A 13,652-nucleotide genomic window follows, 5' to 3' on the forward strand; every position below is an offset into this window, starting at 1 on the left:
CCTCTCTCGATGGCCCAGTGTGATATGCCAGCTTGCTGAGTGAGCAGCCTCCTTCTCGGGTGTCAGCGACTCTGCAGGGGTTAACCCTTTCGAGGCCTGGGGTGCCGGGGTGGGGGGCGGAGGCATGCCGGCCTGCGGGGACCTCCAAGGTGGGGGTGCGCTGGGGGAGACGCGCCGGATGCCTTAATCCGCAGGCGCTGGTGGCCAAGCTGAGCGGAGGCAGAGAGCGGCCGCAGCACCTAGGCCGTGGCTTCTTCCTTGGCGCCCCGTCAGTGCTGACCACGCGCCTGCCCCGGGCCTCGACCTCCAGCAGCCGCCGGGCCCTGCAATCAGCTGGGGTTTCCAGGTTGCCTGCCTTCCCGGCTCCCAGGAGGCAGGCTGGGTCTGCATCCGTCGTTCAGTCACTGGTTAATGAGGGTTCGCAGGGAGCAGTGCAGGCTCTTGCCGTTGGCTGACTTGAAAGAATTGTCATGATTCCATGACCCTGCTCTAGGATTCCACATCCTTGGTTTTGGGGGGATAGAGGAGGGCGCACCTGTATGGAAACCACGGCATCAAGACACTTTTAGCCAGTTAACGAGGGCACGAGTCCCTCTCTGGAGCCGGAGTGGAGCCGTCGTCCACGATGAAAGTTGTCACTTGTTTAAAGTTTGCTCTTAACTTTGTCCATTTTTTCCTTTTTAGTTTGGGCTCTTGGTGTTCCGAGAGCCGCCGCTTCCTGCCCAGATGGTTCGTTACCGCAGGGAAAATGAGGGACTTTTGGGGGCAGATGTGTTTCCATTCCACTATCATAATGCCCCTAAAAATCCTTATTACTCTTGCAGTATTCCTCGGGGACTCTGGGCCGGGAAGACCGCTGCTCTGAGTTCTTCCAGCAGCTCAAGGAAGAGAGAAAGACGTTCCCCAAACGCCCCAACACAGCTCCCTCCGTTCCTCCGGTAGCTTCCCCCTCGCTGTGCTCCACACTGGTGACCGCTCTGAAAAATAGAAAGACGCCATCCACTGTTGTTGGTGGCTAAGCACGTGCTTTGCCCGCAGGGGCAGAACGGGGAGATCAGGCTGGGAGATGGGACTTGTGTGGCTACTGCCGGCAGCATTTGCTCTGGGGCTGGTGGGGAAAGTAGAAACGAAACAAGTGTTACCTGTTTGACCAGGCGAATTTCACCTTCACCATCAACCTGGCCCTTCCAGCAGGGCCTCTGGGATCTTCACCTTGGCAGGGGACCCTGGGTAGCCCTGGCTCCAGCTCCGGGACACAGGTCACTTTCCTGCTCCCCGCCTCAGTTTCCCCACCTACCAGTGGAGAGGCAACCTTCCCTGCTCTGGCCTGAAAGGGTTCTTGGATGTACCTACTAATTATAAGATCAAGTGAGGTACAAGCTGTGAAGGTGCTTTGGAAATAGGGGAGTGAAAAAATTCACCAGGGAAGCTGTTTTCACTCATTTTTACTAACACACACTCATTAGCCTGAGACAACTCAGGCAGGCAGGGAAACCAGCAGGGCAGAGAGCACGAGTTTCTGGAGCCAACCGTGCCTGCATTCCAGTGTGAGCTCTGCTCCTTGCTTGCTGTGCCCCCACTAGACAGGTGAATCAACCTCTCTGAGCCTCTAGATCTCATCCATGAAACCCACAGCTTGGGCTAGGAACTCCACACATCATATATGCTCATCTACTTGATGATTTTAAGGGGCTAAAGATGTCAATTATTTAATAGGTGTATAGTGAATTTCTAATATGGTAAGAGGTTGGGTTTCCCCATAGACTAGGAATATACGGTACAAGGGTCCTTTTACATCCATTTGTTTAACTAAAAAGGAGTGAGTTGCTTGAAAGAAAAATATTAAGCAAATAATAGTACAGGTGATCCGAGGAGGGGGCAGAAATCAAGATAGTGGTTTGCGGAGGACTACTTCCTGAAGATTTTGGCTTTTTTCCAAGAGATTTTTCTGCACGGTGTAGCTGGGGGAGGATGGGTGAGGGTTCACCAGTTCCAATGTTTGGGGGACTCCACCCATGCTGGCAACCTGGGTGTCACATGTCTCCTTCGGAGGGCAGGTACTGGGGGGACTCATCAACACCCGTGGGACCCCTAGGCCCCCGCCCCCTACACCCACCCATATCTCTAGTTTGTCTTCCTTTGAGGATCAGGATGACCCAGCGTCTTCCTTCCTGGCTGGGGCACCCCTCTGAGCCTCAGTTCCCTCTGTGAAATGGGGAGACTAGTTACCATCACCGCCAGCCGCCCGTCCTGGAGAGGCGTGTCCATCAGACGGGCTCATGAAGCACAGCACAGGTGGCTGCGGCTGTGCACGAGCAGGGCGCCATGGCACCCTCAGCCAGGGGGACGCAGCCCCCGTCCTCCCCCAGGCCACCCCGCACCGGGCCCGGGCACCAGCTCTCCGCCAGCTCCCCCCAGGGATGGTGGTTTTGCAGGGAAGCAGCGGGCGTTCGGGCCCAGCCAGGAGGGGCCATCTCCGGTTTCACTTTGTGCTGTGTCATGGGGTGGGGGTGGCGGTGGCAGCGGGGCCCAGCTGGTCAGCCAGGGCGGGCACTGAGGGACCAGTGGTCAGTTGCCGGCCCAGCCACCCCACCCCTTGCCCCTGCCCTGCTGAGATGGGGGCTGGGCCCACAGGGCACCCCCCCAAAGTGCCCCTCCACTGCTGAGAAGAGAGCGTCCCAAGGGAGAAGAGCCGGGAGTGGGGGAGATGTCGGGGTCTCCAGAACCAAGTTCTCAAGTCACATGGGCTTGAAATTTGGAGAACTGTGGCTGTTGATTTCCAATCAGATTCTCGGGCTGGACACCTGTGTCTGCCCCTCCTTTGCTGGACAAATGTTTGTTGGGAGCCACGTGCTGCGCCAGGTGCTGGGAGACGGCAGGGGGCGAGCCCTGGCCTCTGCCCTCGAGGGGCTGGCGGTGGCTTGGGGGAGACAGACGGGCCAAAGAGCAAGCAAAGAAATCCAGAAGCCTGCGCGACGGGCGAGGCCCCACGCTGAACCTGGATGTTGGGGTCTCAGGGCAGGGGTGTGCGTGCCTCAGTGCATCTGTGTGCCGCAGCCAGTCTGTCCAGATCCAACTTAACTCCAAGACTTTCACTCCTCGTTACTCCCATCCACATACCGAAGAGTCCTCTTCCAGTTCTTCAGCAGGATGGTTGGGAGTGGAGCTCAAGTCCTGGGGAGCACTGTGAACACTCACTCGGGGCGCCTTGCCCGTCGCCCACGTTTCCCTGTTGTCCCAGGTAGAAGGCAGGCAGGGGCAGATGCCGAGGGCAGGGCCAGGACTCATTTGCTGCTGTATTCCCGCGGCCTCGCATGTACTAGTTGCTCAGTTAATGTTTGTGGAATGAACTGGAGGCTGCTGTCTCTATTTAAATGACACCCTCAGGGAAGCAGGTGGTGAGCAGTGCGGCGTCAGCCCTCACCGTCCACACCAGGCTTCTAAACAGCCTCTGCAGCGCGTGGAGACATGGGTCTCTCTCCTCCCCCTGCCCCAGCAAAGGGCGCTCTGTGTGCCAGCCCTCGGTCGCAGATTATTCTTGAACAATCCTGGTGGGGAGCTCGGGGGCAGCACAGGCGTTTAAAGGTGCACAGGCTGGCTTCCTGGGTGCCTGCTATCGGGGAATGTTCAAGTCCCAGCCGGGGGCCAGGGGGCACATGTTCCTGGACTGTTCAGAGAGAGGCTTGGATTAAAAGTCCTTTTTCCTCTGAAATTGGAGTTCATCTACACTGCAAGCTCCAAATGATAACTATTGCTAAGAAGCAATCGTTTCAAAAGCCTTTAGGGTATTTATAACAATAATAAACATTTGTGCGGTTCTTGGCCAGCCATTTTCACAGGCATGATCTCCGCTGCTTCAGACGACAACCCTGTGCCGTGGGGATTCCCTCCCTCGTTTTCAAAATAGCATTACAACCACCTGCAGCACACAGCGAGTGCTGTGTAGATGCCAGGACCTCTACGAGTATACAGTCATTTTGGTTGCACAAGCCCCATGGAGGGGAGGGACTGATACCTCGGAGGCTGAACGAGATGATTTGTCCAAGATCACACACCCAGCTGCGATGCACGGGACTCATGCCCCCGCCTCCCAGCACCTTTTGTCCATAAAGAGCCAGATCATAAATAGTTCAGGTTTGGCCAGCCTCGTGGTCTCTGTCACAGCGGCTCAACTTGCTGGTGGAGCGGGAAGGCAGCCGCAGACAGTATGGAAACTGATGAGTAGGGGCTTGGTTCTAATGGAACTTCATTTATATTACCAGGGAGTGGGCCGCATTTGGCCCGCAGGCCACAGTTTGCCAACCCTTGCCCCAGACTGAAACACCCGCTTTTCCGGTCAGGACCCAGTGTCCTTGGCTCTCGCGGTGTCCTCTGCCACCTGCGAGGTGACTAAGAGTTGCATTTTAGAACAGGCAAGCGTTGTCCCTGGACCGAGAGACTGCCTGGCTCCTCCTTCCTGGGACCTCAGGAGCTCTTGAAGTTACAGCTGTTTGCACTTAGGGGGATTTCTAGAATTGTAATTTTAATAGCTGTCCACTGAGTAACCTCAGTGGGGGTGAGAAAGGTGTTGTAGTTGAGGAAAGGGCTTCAGGGAGGCACTTTGGCTGTGGAAGGGGATTCTCTGAAGACCACGAGGGGGTCTGGAGAATGAAGACATTCGGCATCAAAAGGTAACGGGGGGGGGGGGGGGGGGGGGGGGGGGGCGGCGGTGTGGATGCGACTCAAGCGGTTGAGCACCTGCTTCCCACATGGGAGGTCGGTTCCCAGAGCCTCCTGAAAACAGACTGACAACAAACAAATGAGAAAAACCAACTCAGGGAAGCCGATGTGGCTCAGTGGTTGAGTGCCAACTTCCCACGTGTGAGATCCCGGGTTCAATCCCCGGCCCAGGTGCCTAAAAAAAAAGAAAAAGTAACCAGAAGGGGAGATGGCAGTGGGATGTGTTTGCATGTGCGTGCGCAGAGGGAAAGCGGAGAAGAAGAGGAAACTTCCCAGTACAGCTGGAGGCTGGAACCTAAGGATGTCCAGCCGGGGAGGGGGTGGGAAGAGGGAAGCATCTTTTTCTAAAAATAGCTTTATTGAGATAGAATTCACCTACCCTTTGAAGGTGTCAAGTGCGCTGGTTTTTTGTACATTCACAGAGTGGCGTCAATTTGGTAACTTTTTTCCATCACCTCAAAAAGTAATCCTGTCCCCTTGAGCTATCACCTCCTCCCATTTCCCCCAGCCCCTCCAACCCTGGGCAACCAGGAATCTGCTTTCTCTCTGTGGAGTCGCCGCTTCTGGACGGTTCCTCTCGGTGGACTCGTCCAAGGTGTGGTCCTTTCTGCTGGCTTCTTGCAGCCAGCAGAGTGTTTTTAAGGTTCACCCACGTGGCAGCGTGGACCAGTCCTTCATTCCTTTTCATGGCCGAACATCACGCACATTTTATTTATCCATTTGTCAGCTGATGGCCATTTAAGAACTCTTTGAACATTTGAGAACTTTTTGATGTGCATTTAAGAACTATTAAAATTAATGCTGCTAGGAACGTCCGTATTCCAGTCTTCATCCACTGTGGATGTAGCTTTTTGTGTCTCTTGGGTATAGACCTAGCGGTGGAATTGCTGGGTCATGTGGTAATTTTATGTTTAACGTTTTGAGGAACTGCCAGAGGCACATCTCATATTTCCATTTTCAACTGCGTGTTATGGAAAATTTCCAACCTTCCTGAAAGTGGAGCAAATGCTGTCGCGAGTACCCTGTACCCATCAACCAGGTTCAGCAGTTTTCAACCTAGGGCCAGTCTTGTGTCATCTGCCTCCCCCGTCCCCTCCCTTTATTTTCCATGGAGTCTTTTAAAGCCAATTCAAGCACCGCCCTTTGCGTTGTTTCCTTGGCTGAGGTGTCAACCTTTTCTTTTGTTGCAAATCTCCAGGCGAAGTCTCCCACACCCCCATCCCTGTGTAGATGACTATGGGAAGAATGGCAGACTAGGGGCAGAGCCCAGAGTGGCCCGGTATGGGCTGGAAAAAGAACGGCAGCCCCCAAGCTAGGGCAGGACCTGCTCCAGAATTTGTGAGACCAGGGCAAAGTGAAAATCCTAGCCCGTTGTTCAAAAATTATTCAGAAGCTTGAGACGGCGACAGCAGAGCATTAAAACAAGCATGGGACGCTGTGCCACTGCCCAGGAGGCCAGTGTGCCCAGAGGCTGGCAAGAGGGTAGCCGAGGAGAACGCGTTTCTCGTTGCATAGGACTTGCGAGGCTTGGGTAAGCGCCCCCCGCCCCCAGTCCCTGGAAGGGTTCCGAAGAAAGTTGGGTCTCCTGTGGCATGTAGACCAAAGTTCAGGCCAATCTCAGTTGAATCTCCAAAAATAAGATGACCCCGGCTGACATGTGGGTTTTAAGTACTTAAAAAATAACCGTTGGTCTTGGAGCCCTCTTCCCTAAGAGCCCGCAGTTGTTTTATTTGGCCGCACCATTGTGTCCTGGACTCCGAGTGTCCTCTGATATCACAGCAAATGACAGGGCTGCGGACTTGAGAGCAGGAGCCTGTGGGGTGGCAAACCATCTGGAGCACCAGGACCGGGGGTGCCCGGTGAAGGCAGGTGGCTGTGGAAGACATTGCCAGGCCGTCCTGGCACCGGGTCCCCCAGCTCAGACAGACGAATTCGCCTCCAAGGACAGCCTCCACCCACCGCAGGAGCCCTATTTCCTGCTCTTTCCTAGACTGTCCACCCACAATTCGTAATCTCAAGACACCCAGAGACTCGGACCCCATGTGTGTTGGACCTCTCCCTGGCCCCTAAGGGTAACTTTAAAATAACAGCTTAATCAGGAAGGGGCATGTGTTGTAACACAGTGGGGGGGTGTCGACTCACTGAGGAGGTGACGGGACCTTGCAGCTCCTCCCGTTCTCTGCCCTGCCAGTTGTTCACTTGTTCATTCATTCGTTCAACTCTTGGAGGACCTACTGTGCATAAGGCTCTGTGTGCTGAGCCCAAGCCGGAGAGCAAGCAGCACCGCAGCCGGGTTCCTGCCCGCGTGGAACTCACAGCGAGAGAGGCGGTCGTTGACCCAACCCCGAGAACACTCAAAATTCAATTAAAACAGCGCAATGACAGTTGGGGAAAAAGGAGAAAGAAAAAGAACTATTACCAACAGATCTGAGTAAGTCCCGCTGGCAGCTTTGGGGTGTTTTCCAGCCAGAGTGAGGCCCTAAAGCAAAGCCTGACTGCTTCCGGAGGTGACCCTGAGCAGAGGCAAGGGCAGGAGAAGGCCCTGGGGGCGCGGGGGGCGCGGTGTTTTGGGTTTGCCAGCACTCTCTCTCCCACACCTGACCTCCTGGCCACACAAGCTGAAAGACGGCCGAAGTTGGGCCCCTCGAGGCTCAACCCTCGGCCACCGTCATCAATCCAGGCCTGGACAGGTGACCCGGTGGGCCTGAGCTCCGCCGCAGGTGTGGTCATGTGAAGGAGGCCAGGCCAGGACTCTCGTAACCGGGGGGGGGGGGGGGGGGGGGGTGCTTACCTCTCTCTGGCATCCACTGAGGAGGTGGCTTGGCCTACCTGTGGCCCCAGAGACTGACGCTAAGGAGAGAGAAGGGGAAGTGAGGGGGGCGCGGGGCTGTGGAGAGCCTCGGGTGCTGAATCCTGATCCCTTGGATCCAAGAGCAACTCAGCCTTTTCCCCTCTCCTCCCCTTAGCGACCTGAATGACTAAGTCCCCTGTTCTCCCTCAGGCGGATAAGTGATTTCTGTTGTTTGTGGCTCAAAGGGTCCCCGTTCAGGACTTCATGGAGTGTGTGAAACTTCACAGGCAGAGGTTATCCTCAGAACTCATGTTCTCACCCCAGCGTGCCTGCCGGACCTTAGAATTAGAGTCCCCAGGTCCATCTCCGTGGGCCCCTAATTTCCAGCTGAATCAGAGCGAAAACCTCCTGCCTGGATTTCAAGGCACACCCTCCTGCTTGCCTGCACCTGCCCAATCTCATTAGCTAGCCCCCCCCCAAGCCCCTCCTCTCCACCCTGGCCAGATACCTCTCCCCCAGGGGTGGAAAATGCAGCTTGCCGTGTCCTGTGCACTGATGTCTACCACCTTGTTAACTGTCACTTTATTTAGGACCCGTTCCCCCAGTACGCGGGGACCTCGAAGATGGGAGCCGGGCCCCATTCGTCTCTGCACCCCAGCTCCTGGCACAGAGCAGACAGTAAATGTGGGAGGCAAGGACGCTGGGAAGGACCGGGGAGTGGGGGGAAGGGGAGCTCGTTGCTATTTATTCTGATCCAGCCCATCTGTAGGGCAAGTCCTGTGTTTGTTTCCTCTCCTGGAGCACTCCTCTCAGGTTGATACACAAGCTGGCACCCTCACTGTCTTCAGGGTCACCTCCAGTGTCACCCTCCCCGTCTGCTGCCTTCTCCCAGTTTCCTTCCTCAACCCCCTGCTTTTTTGTTCCTGTGCCACCTTTTACTACTGGACCTCCTCAAGGTTCTATTTATTTCCTGTCTGTCCCTCCCACTAAAATATCAGCTCCAAGCAGGCAAGCAGCTTTGCCCTGTTCTCTCCTGTATCCTCTGCAACCGTTGTCTATCCCTCAGTAGCTGCTCAATAAAACATCTGTGGAGTGACTGCGTGAATCCTTTGTGCACATCACAGTACTTGGCCCCACCAAACAGGTCAAGGGAAGAAAAGTTCATGCACTCTACAGGTGTTCTGGAAGTCGGGTTATTACTGATTTCCTAGGGCTGCTGTATCAAAGGAGCAGAAACTGGGTAGTTGAAACAAAAGTCTGTTCTCTCACAGTAATGGAAGCCAGAGGTCCCAAATCTGGCAGGGTCTGCTCCCTGCAGCCGTCTAGGCCTGTCTTCAGCCTCTTCTGGCCCACAATGCCCCTTGGCTGGTGGCCCACTCGCTCCGGTTTCCCATTGCCTCCTCTCTCGCTGTCTGTGTCTGCTTCTCTCTTCTTAGGATATGTGCGATCACATTTACTGCCCATCCGCATAATTGGGGTCATCTTCTCAAGATCCTCAACTTCTGCCATAGAAGGTAACATCCAAGGTTCTAGGGATTAGGAAGCGGACATGCCTTTATGGGGCACCACTCAGCCCCACTGCCAGGTATTTGCATAAAGATACTAGAAAAACTAAGATTCCCACCACCCCCATATTGTCCTGACAGGCATACAACAAGAGTATTATTTTTATATTAATGCTGCAAGGGTGGAAAATTTTTTTTTTTAATTCTTTGTTTTTAAATTAGCCCCCAATTTAAAAATAACACCAGGCTTATGGTGAAATAAAATTTTAAAAGTACGCTTTTCTTGTAACTCAAGTCTCACTTTCTAAAAGTAACTCTGTGCAGTTTGCATCCTCATAACTTCCCTAAGTATTCAAGAGCATGCACATTTTCCTTTTTTGCTCACAATATTGAAGAAAGTGGGCGTTACAATATATCCTAAAGATGCGAAAACCCCCAGATCTGCTGCCTGATTTCTAGCATCGCAGGGTACTTAACCTACTGCTTCAGGTTTTGGTTAACTCCAGGATTTGCCTTTATAACATGTAGACTGTTTGGCATGTGTCCAAATAAGCCTGTGGGATAAATTCCTAGAAATGGCCTTGCTGGGTTAGAGGGTATGTGCATTTTAAATCTCCACAGCTACTGACCCGTGTGCTTCAGAGGGCTTGTGCCCATGTCCACGCTCTCCAGTGGTGCCTGTGGGGGGCGCTGTTCTGTGCACAGCCTCGCCCCACGGTCAAGAGCACAGTTCAAAGATGTGTTGGGGAAGAATCCGAGCGAGGTAAGAGAACCTCTCTACGTGGACCTGGGTGCGAGTGAGCCCGGCCACCGAGGCTGTGCCCGTAGCTTTCTGAGGAGATCCACTGTCCGTAAGTCTTGTTAACTGGGCTTTTATAAACAGAGGCACAGCTGGAGAGGTGAGCCAGAACTGTGCAGCCAGCAGCATTGTGCAATTCTGTGTTTATATCTTTTGTGGGCTTGGAACTTAAATATGGTCAAAACATATTCTCCTTTTAATTTACACAAACAAATATGTTCCCAGGCTGCCACCTCCAGTGCCAAGTTTCTAGGGGAAACGGAATTCTACTGCGAGATTATAAACCACGAGAGAGAAGAAGAGCATGGAAAAGCTGCCACGAGGTTAGCTCTGAACTCCCAGAACTCGGCTGCTGAGAGGTGTCTCTTTCTGTCTTGGTTGTAGATAAACCTGCCAGTAATTTCCGCGAATGCAACGTGGACCGTGTAAAGGCCAGAGGATGGAAAATGCTCCGGTTTTGATAAAAGGCAGCTCGCTCAACTTGGAATCGTTCCTCCTGCCAGTCAGGAGACGCAGAGATGTTTCCAGTGCGGGGCTGACAAATTGACGGAAAAGAAACGAAGCCAACGTTGAGTCGCTTTTCAGGGGCTGTGCTAATATAAAACCAAACAACTTGAAATTGTTCCAAGAGGGGATTAAAGCAACATGTTATTTTGAGTGATTGCTTAATTTATTGAGCCCGGGCAGATCCGTAATGAAATACAGTCGTTGTAACTGATAACCTCCTGCTGAAATTGAACTTCTACAATTAAGGACTATTTTCTGAGAGTTTCTCTGGCACGGCTCAAAATTTTTACCCTCTGTGGTGGGTGCTTTTGAGCACTCATTTTCCAGGCAAGCTTTTTTTTTTTTTTTTTTAAGAGTGGCAGTTTGCTGTTCTTCAAGAAAATAAGCAGAATTTTATTGCAGCGTTTTTTTAGACTTTACCTCTAATCCCAACAACAATCTAGCAAAGTAACCTTTATTCTCTATTTCACAGATGTAAGGCTTGGAGAGACATTGAGCAACTTTCCAGAGAGACGCTGTCCAAGTTGGTAGCTACTAGCCACTCATGCTCTCTAAATGTAAGTTAGTTAAAATTAAATAAAAATAAAAATTCAGTCACTAGGTTGCAGTAGCCACAGTTCAAGTGCTCAGTCGCCATATGTGGCTGTTAACTACATATGGACCGTTTACATCATCACAGAAAGTTCTGTTGCTTAGCACTGTCCAGAGATTTCACAGCTAGAGACTGGCAATGCCAGAATTTGTACCCAGGCTAGGGGCCTTCAAAGGTGGCACTTATTCTACAACCCCCCCCAACGCTCTTGCTTCTTTCTTCTCATTCTGCTGAGAAATGGGGCTGCAGCAATGGTTCTAAATGCTAACTGCACATTTTCAAAAAATTCTGATGCCAGGGTCCTGGCCTCAGAAATTCTGATTTAATTGGTCCGGCACTGGGAAGGCGTCAGGGGTTTTTATAATTTCCATGCGCAGCCAGGATTGAGAAGAGCTAGATCAGAGGATCCATACACAGGATGGCGGAGGGAGCTGGTTCCTCTGCCATGAAAAAAGTGTCATCCCTTGTGGACCCAGAAGTGGACTTTCCCCTTCTTGATGTTTCCACCTCTTAACAAAGAGCCCGGGTTTATTTCTGACTGAAAGACTTAAATGCTTTCTCACACTTCCTACTTGATGGGAGATGCAATAGGAAGATTTGCTTTTAGAACAGCCTTTGACACATCATCACAAGAGGAGATACAGATGTAAGATCACAGAGACTAAGTGAAAATCCTGTAGTCCTAAATTTGAATTTCACCTTAAAAAATAATGGGGAGCAGATGTGGCTCAAGTGGTTAAGCACCCACCTCCACATGGGAGGTCCTGGGTTCGGTTCCAGTGCCTTCTAAAAAAACAAAGACAAACAACAAGCAAAACAAACGAGATAGCCAACTCAGGGAAGTCAATGTGACTCAGTAGTTGAGCATCAGCTTTCCATATGTGAGGTCACAGGTTCGATCCCTGGCCCCTGGTACCTCAAAAAAATAATAATAATAAAGCATGTGTTTCCTAGCTCTGTCCATAGAAAGGGTTAGAAAGAATAACCAACTCACCTAGTAATCATCACCCCCAGCATGCAGATTATGATCTCTAAAAGCCAGTTCTAATAAAAAGTCAGAGCTCTAAGGAGAAATGGTTGTTTCCAAGTCTGAGGGAGGATATGTACAAAATGAGCCTGGAGCATCTTGCCATTCAGAAATCGAGGAATTGTCAAGGACTTCTGGGGTTATGTTAAAAGGGACGCAGGAGACAACATGAAGAGGCTTCCCTTAGCCTCAAAGATGGGACAATTTGAGCATTAATAAGAATAATAGCGTTAATGGATTGAAACGTCACTTATGTCCAAATCTCGGAGTCCACAGTGGTACTTAAGGAAAAAAAGAATCAAAAAAGATAAACTTGTTTGTCACCTTTGGAGGATGTTGTGGAACCAAATCATTATTTTGAAAATTGTCAAAAAAGGTTAAAAATCAAGCTCTTATCCTTTCTTGTATAAACTATACTTAAAGGTAACTAAATAGTTGGTAAGAAGAAACTTCTCTTTATAGACATATTCCAGCTAATAAACAAAGACAGATGATAGACTTAGTATACCACCATTTTGCAGTCTTTAATGAAAGAATGGACCTAAGCAACGAACATCGATGGCTGCTGACATCACAGAGAGGGACAAGCAGATATTATGTACCTTTGAATGGAAATACAAATCAGCCATGAAGAAGTAGTGATAAAACAAAAAAATCAAACATGAATCCAAGCAAGCTGTGAGATCTAACTACCAATTTACAAGAAGTATAGGGGAAAGAGGAACATGTATTACCGCTATAGGAATGCAATAAGCAAAATCCAGATTTATGGAAAACTCTACAGAACAAACACCCCAGTTTCTTCAACAAATTAATAGCAAGGGAAGAAAATCGGGGAGGGGGGGAGAATAGGAAGGACCTCCAGACTAAGACTTAAGCAACTCATGAACTAACTGCAATGTATGAGCCTTATTTTAACCAACTGTAAAGAAATCATTAGTGACACAACCAGAGAAATCTGAGCACTGATTGGATATTGGCTGATTTTAAGGAATTTCTCTAAATTTTAGTAAGGCTGATGATGGTTTAAAAAAATCTTTTTTTTTTTCTTTTGAGTTATACTGAAATATTTGTCAAAGAAATATCTAGAATTTGTTTCAAAATAATTTGGGGTGGGAGAGAAGGAGGTAGTGAATGTATAGATAGAACAAGATTGGCCAAGAGTTGGTGGTGATTGAAGCTGGGTGATGGGTACTGGGTTGATTATACCATCTGCACTGCTCCTGTGTGTGCCTGACACTTAGAATGAAAAGAAAATAAGAAGTAAAGACCGACCAGCCTTTGCCTTCCCTTGAGATAATGGTCTGCATGTCCCACTGCTGGCATCTCTGGGGCAAGTCCTTATGCATACCTCCTGCCCCACTGCCTTCCTGGCCATCAGTGGGGAGAGAAAGCAGCATCCAAGTCTCCTGCCGGTGAGGGTCAGGCCAGGCTGCCAGGGCTCTGCAGACCCCCCACAGCTTCTCCCTTTGGAGCATCTCTAGGCTGATCTTCACAGGGAGTCGCCTCCCACCAGACCTGCCTCCCTGCACCCCTTCCCCAGTATGCCCACCCTCCCTGTACACACGTATGGAAAGCAAAGGCCACTTAGTGGAGAGAACAGGACCTTGAATTATATTCCAGCTCGAACTCCAACTTCATTACTGGCAAGACCCTTAACCTCCCTGAGCCTGAGTTTTCTCATCTGTAAAATGGGCACAATGTGACCTCTT

The 13,652-nt window shown here is 51.0% G+C and overlaps 1 long non-coding RNA gene across 1 annotated transcript; it reads left to right on the forward strand.

Moving 5' to 3' along the window:
• The first annotated feature begins 815 nt into the window (after nt 1–815).
• Nucleotides 816–13,644, forward strand: LOC139437420 (uncharacterized). Its single transcript, XR_011647220.1, has 3 exons — nt 816–4,670; nt 5,918–10,648; nt 10,794–13,644. It is a non-coding gene; the product is annotated as an uncharacterized lncRNA (long non-coding RNA).
• Nucleotides 13,645–13,652: the final 8 nt, after the last annotated feature.

This window comes from Dasypus novemcinctus, chromosome 23 (assembly GCF_030445035.2).
Source record: "Dasypus novemcinctus isolate mDasNov1 chromosome 23, mDasNov1.1.hap2, whole genome shotgun sequence".
NCBI classification, from domain to species: Eukaryota; Metazoa; Chordata; class Mammalia; order Cingulata; family Dasypodidae; genus Dasypus; species Dasypus novemcinctus.